Source organism: Pollicipes pollicipes, unplaced genomic scaffold, assembly GCF_011947565.3.
Source record: "Pollicipes pollicipes isolate AB1234 unplaced genomic scaffold, Ppol_2.1 Scaffold_1403;HRSCAF=1641_pilon_pilon_pilon, whole genome shotgun sequence".
Taxonomy (NCBI): domain Eukaryota; kingdom Metazoa; phylum Arthropoda; class Thecostraca; order Pollicipedomorpha; family Pollicipedidae; genus Pollicipes; species Pollicipes pollicipes.
The window spans coordinates 1,073-6,769 of NW_023595934.1; the positions used below are offsets into that span (position 1 = coordinate 1,073).

The 5,697-nt window shown below is 58.2% G+C and overlaps 1 pseudogene; it reads right to left on the reverse strand.

Annotated features, from left to right (window-relative positions):
* Positions 1-737: 737 nt before the first annotated feature.
* Positions 738-4,191, reverse strand: LOC119095564 (arylsulfatase B-like; annotated as a pseudogene).
* Between the last annotated feature and the right edge of the window lie 1,506 nt (positions 4,192-5,697).

The following is a 5,697-nucleotide window of genomic DNA, read 5'->3' on the forward strand; positions in this document are numbered from 1 at the left end:
TAATGCAGGCATTATCACCGCCACTCGTCAGCCACCGGCCGTGTTCCAGAGTGGAGGCTGTAGAGCGAGGACGGCAGAGTCCATCTTAACGTTGGTCGACATTTGACACAAGCAGATGAGACGTGTGTTCTGTTCAATCTCACAAGGCCTAGGCGGATCCTGGGGGGGGGGGGGGGCACGGGGCCATGGCTCCCCAAAAACCTCTGGGAGTATGTTCGCCCCCCCCCCCAAAAAAACCCATAACTTCATAAAAGTTTAGTCTACTTACCGTCTGTTTTAACTTTAACTGTTTTACCGGTTTTGTTTTAACTTCAGTTCAAGATTCAAAAGCATTTCGGTATTTTTTCGGTTTTGAATGGTGCCCCTACTAGATACTCGCGAGAGGCACCATGCACTGGACCTCGGATCCCACACCAGCCAGCTGGCGACGAACGGTTGCCCCCCCCCCAAAAAAAAACTCGGGCTAGATCCGCCACCGTCACAAGGTCCGGCGGGTTTCCGTGTAGTTTCGCTGCTCGTAGCACGCATTTGGAAAGAGTTGTATCACGCAACCCGCTGCAAAGACAGAGTGGATTTCAAACGTCGTTTAATGTGCCTATAAAGTGCTTCCTGTCCACACCTTTTGCTGCGTTTAGCCGGTGATACTTCCTTCCCTAAAGTGCAGCACTGGAAACGGTCACCGAGTAGACAATAGCGACAGCTCATGGGAGGCACCACCAGCAGCCGACGGAGGGAGGCTAGCACCAGCCGGTGGCGTACACGTGGCCGAAGTTGTCGGGGCTGCCGAGCGGGTCGTTGGGGGGACAATCGGCCGGCACGAGTTGGCTGCGGTGGCGCAGCAGCCGGTGCTTCAGCTCGGCGACCGTGGCCGGCCGCTCGGCCGACAGGTCCATGTGCTCGGTGGGGTCGGCCGCTAGGTCGAACAGCCAGGTGGTGTTGTCGCCCGTCCAGCGGTGGTCCGCCAGCTGGTAGCGCGTCGGCGCCAGCTCGGTCGGCACCAGCGGCCACAACTCGATCACGCCCGGTTCCGGGTACCAGCCGTTCTTGCTGCCGGGTGGCCCCAGATGAGCTTCATGTTCCCGACGCGGATGGCGGAACTCAGCCGCTTCTCCACGTCGATGTTGTAGACGAGCTCGTCGCGCGGGCTTGGCCGGTCGCGGGAGATCGTGTCCCACTGGTCGAAGCCGTCCAGGTCGTCGGCGGGCACGGTGGCCGGCCGGCCAACCTCAGGAGCGTCGGGAACCAGTCGGTGACGTGGATCAGGCCGCGGTTCACGTAGCCCCGCTTCTTCAGCAGTGGCGAGTGGACGAAGGAGGCGGCGCGCGTGCCGCCCTCCCACAGCGTCACCTTATTGCCCCGCAGCGGGTAGTTGTGTTGCCGCCGGCCAGCACCTGGCCGCCGTTGTCAGTCGTGAATACGATGACAGTGTTGTTGTAGAGGCCGCTGTGCCGGAGCGCCTTCTCCACGCGCGCCACGGCATCGTCCAGCGCCGACACCATGCCGCAGAACGTGCGCCGGTCGCGGTCGTGCACACCCGGGTACAGGTCTCGGTATCGCTTGGGTACTTGCAGCGGCGCGTGCACGCTCTGGAAGGCCAGGTACAGGAAGAGCGGCTTCTCGGACTGGTGAGCGAGGATGATACGCTCCGCCTCTTCGGCGAACACCTCGGCCGAGTAGCGCCCGCGGTACTGGCGCGCCACGCTCAGGTTCTGTCGGAAATCGAGCCCGAACGAGCCGTCCTCGAGCCTGCGCGTGTGCGCGTAGTAGTCTTGGGAGCCGGTCCAGAAGCCGAGGAACGACTGGAAGCCGCGCGCGGTGGGCGTGAACTCGCGCCGGCAGAAGCCCAAGTGCCACTTACCGATGGCGTGCGTGCGGTAGCCGGCGGCGCGTAGCCGGCGCGGTAGCAGCTCGGCCTGCAGCGTCAGCCCGGTCGGCTCCTCCGGCCACAGCACGTCGTGCTGCCGTCCCAGCCGGAACGGATAGCGCCCGGTGAGGAGGGCGGAGCGGCTCGGCGTGCAGAGGGCTGCACGTACGCCTGCTCCAGCACGGCGCCTCCGGCCGCCAGCCGCGCCAGCGCCGGCGCGCGCAGCAGCGTGTTGTGCCACGGCACGTCGTTGTAGCCCAGATCGTCGGCCACGATAAGGACGAGATGGGGCGCGGCGGCGCGGCTGGCGGGAGGAGCGCCATGCAGCGGCGGCCAGCCACGCCCGGCGCGGCCCCGGCCCGGTGCGCGCATCTTCTCACGCTACGCCGAGTGCTGCGTCACGTACCGCCGGCGGCCGACTGCGTCGCTGTGACAGGCGCCGGGGCAGCGCGGCGCCGGCGGCGGCCGCAAGTGTGGTTGTCCGGATTATTCCGGTATCACTGCCGGCTTTTGCGGCGTGTGACGCCCGTCCGGCCGCCGTCAAAGCACACCACGGTGCTGATAAGGCGCAGGCCCCGCTGGTTAAAACCGGCCGTCTGAGATGACTGCCGGTCGCATAAAAACTGTGCGGCGCTTCTAACCAATCGCAACAGGCCCCGCCTTCGCACAGGTCAGAGAACCTGGCGGCCAGGCATCTTCGCTGTCTGGGAACTCGACGGTCTCAGCACACCGCTTTGTTTGTCGGCGGCTGGCCGCGATAACACGCAAACCCCGGTCAATATTGAGCTTCGCGTGCACGCCCGGAAAGTCAACATCGAGGGATCGATAACTTGAAGCGCCTTTCGCAGTGATAGCAAATAGCCGAGTCACCTCTGAGTCTGTGGATTGAGTACCACCGGCAGGAGGGATGCTTCCTACAGGGTCGGAGGCTAGGTTCCGGAGTTCTGAAAGTCCCGGAGTCACGGTTCCGGAGTCACGGAGGTCCCAGAGTCCCGGTCCCGGAGTCCCGGAGGTCAAGGAGTCCCGGTCCCGGAGTCACGGTCCCGAAGTCCCGGAGATCCCAGAGCCACGATCTCGCAGTCATGGTCCCGGAGTCCCGAAGGTACCCGGCGCTGCAGCGGTAGAGATTCTCGAGACTTGAGACAGTTGGTGTTTTCAAGGCAGTGCCCAGGGTAGTCGGGCCGGACCCTGAGTAAGTCCACAGACCGCTGGGTGATGGGACTGAAGCGACCTGAACAACGAGCGATCAGTGGGCCAAAGAGCGGGGTCCTAATGGCAAAGCCAAAATAATATTTCCAAAATGTCTTGAGAGCTGATTGAAGCGCTTTGGGCGAGGTATAGAGACCAATTCAAAGGCATGGGATACGGAAGTGGGGTAATGTCCGAGCTCTACCTCAGACGCAGACCCTGCCACGTAGCAAACATCGCAGCAGTGCGGGCGTGTTACTGCTGTCGCCCGGAAGGGGCTGAACGCGGCGGCCCACTATGCTCGGTACAGGGGCGTATTTAGGAGGTGGACAGGGGGGACATGAACCTTCCGCTTAGCAGAGAGGTTTTTCGCCGTATGTTGGAAGATTTAACAAAATTTTGGTACAAACTCGCAGGAAAGTCCAGAAAGTTTGACATCTCTCCTTACTCACCGAAGAAAAAATGAATCCCGGCGGCGTGTTTATCTGGCAGGCCACTGTTTTAAGCCTAGGAAAAGCGCAATCTTGAATTGCTGAGGACAGGTTGTGAAGTTTACAACAATTTGTATTCATAACAGAAATGAACTCAGAACTGTGCCCGTCAGAAACTGGAAGGAGTGCCCTGAAGGCAAAAGCCTGCATTATGTATTATTACATCCTTCCCTTTTATCCTCTATCTTGCTTCATCCTGCATTCTCGCGGCACTCAGCTTGTCCGGGGCAGGCCGCATGCGTCAGCCACGAGTGGGCCGGGAGCCCCGTGGGAAGGGGACCCCGACCGGGTACCCAGGGCGTACGCGCGAGTTAAAGCTCGGCTGTTGGCCCCCAGAAGCATGCAAGTCTGCCCACACCGTTAACCATTTCCCTTCATCCCATAGCCCTGAAATGATCATTTCTGGTTCAAAGGGCTTTAATAAAAAGCAAACGACAAAAACATGATGCATTATAAGCGCGGTTAGTGATCGAGGCGTCCAAAAAACGCGAGAAACTAGTCGAAATTCAGCTGCTGTCCGTTGATACGGCCATTGTGCTGATGTACAATTCTAGAGATGCACGGGCAGCAACGGTAAGTAGTGTGTTTCATTAAAGCAGCGAAGATGTTGCTTGGCAGGTCACACAGCGAGGCCAGGCCGGGTCCCATGATGACCTTACACGAGAAACTATAGGGATCTTTTCCTAGACCGTGCATTGTATGGAAGTCGAGTGGTTTTATTAGTATTAACGAACGGCGCATAGTTCTGAGGCAACTCGTTGGCGCGTGACCTCAATGACTGGCACATCCTTTCAACTTCCTTACCTTCAAGACCCTTCAACTGGCTTATAATAATTACGGATGATAAACTACGTGATTACGTCGACTTTTTTACGTTGCGCATAAAGCTATCGCCTAAGGAGTTCACCGAAAGTAAGGGTAATTTAGACAATACCCATTGTGCCTAACTTGTCATGCCTGATCAGCAAAGTGAAATGGGTGTAAGGCGGAGTTCACGTTTGACCAATACCGCGTGTACATGTAGTTTGGTATTGTTAGTATGGTTCCTATCGCATCCCCCTCTGCCCCTTTTTCAATGCCTTCCCACTTTGCATAGCAGCCATCTGGTCGTGATATGTGAGGCAGGAAGCCAGCGACCTATCAGCCGCCCAAGCGAGGCGTCTGAGCGCACAGGCCATACCAGAAGGGTAGATGCGCGCCCAGATCATCGATCATCGATCATCGACCAGGGTCGAAAACAAGATCACCAGGGCGAGACCCGCTGGCGGAAAACGCAGCATGTAGCTCGGGATGTAGGAAACGCAGCATGTAGCCGGGGATGACCGCATTTCACACTTCAAGTGATGACGGCTTGCCCAGTACAGGAGGCAGCCGGGCAGCGGAGCATCCGGCGGAGTCGTGTCCCACGCCGCCCGCGTTCCCGCCGCACCGGGGGTCCACAGGCCGCCAGCGGACTGCCGGACCGAGCCGCAAACCACAGCGGAGCCAGCTGACACAACCAACCGCCTGCGGGCAAGTTTGGAATCCGAGTCCAAGCTAGAGCCTGAGTCGCCGCCAGTTGGTGCGCAGCACAACGCCACGACAACTTGGAACAACTAACGTGCATTCAGTTGTATTCTATTTTAACGGCTTTGCGTAATGCATCGCACTGAGGTCGGAAAGCCTGCTCGAAGTCTCAAGTCCTTTGAGTAGGATAGCGAGAATGTTCATTTATTTGCTTTGAAAGTCGACATGTTTCCGGTGAGCCATTCGGCACCCGATAGTCCTTAACACGCGCTCGGGTGAGGGGTCAAATTGACCCCTCCCGAAGGTTTTTCCGGAATGGTTTCAGAACGGCGCAGCGCAGCCGCCCAAATATTGCATAGCTGTAGACGTTTCAACAACGGATCGTTTGGTATAAAAAATAAATTTGCCTTGTGAGGTCGCTGCCCTATGCCAGGTCAAACTCAGGCCATGGTTTCAGCGAAGTCAATTTTTTTAGGGACTCGTTCCATCTGATGCAACAACGAAGTGTTAGACGAAGTCATACATCTCTGAGATGCTTTCTTAGGCAACACAAATATTGAATGAGCAAATTACGTTACGGACGCCTGATCGAAAGCCGAACACGTGGCTGCGCCGTAGGCCGAGAGGTCGATGTTTTGGAGAGCAGGG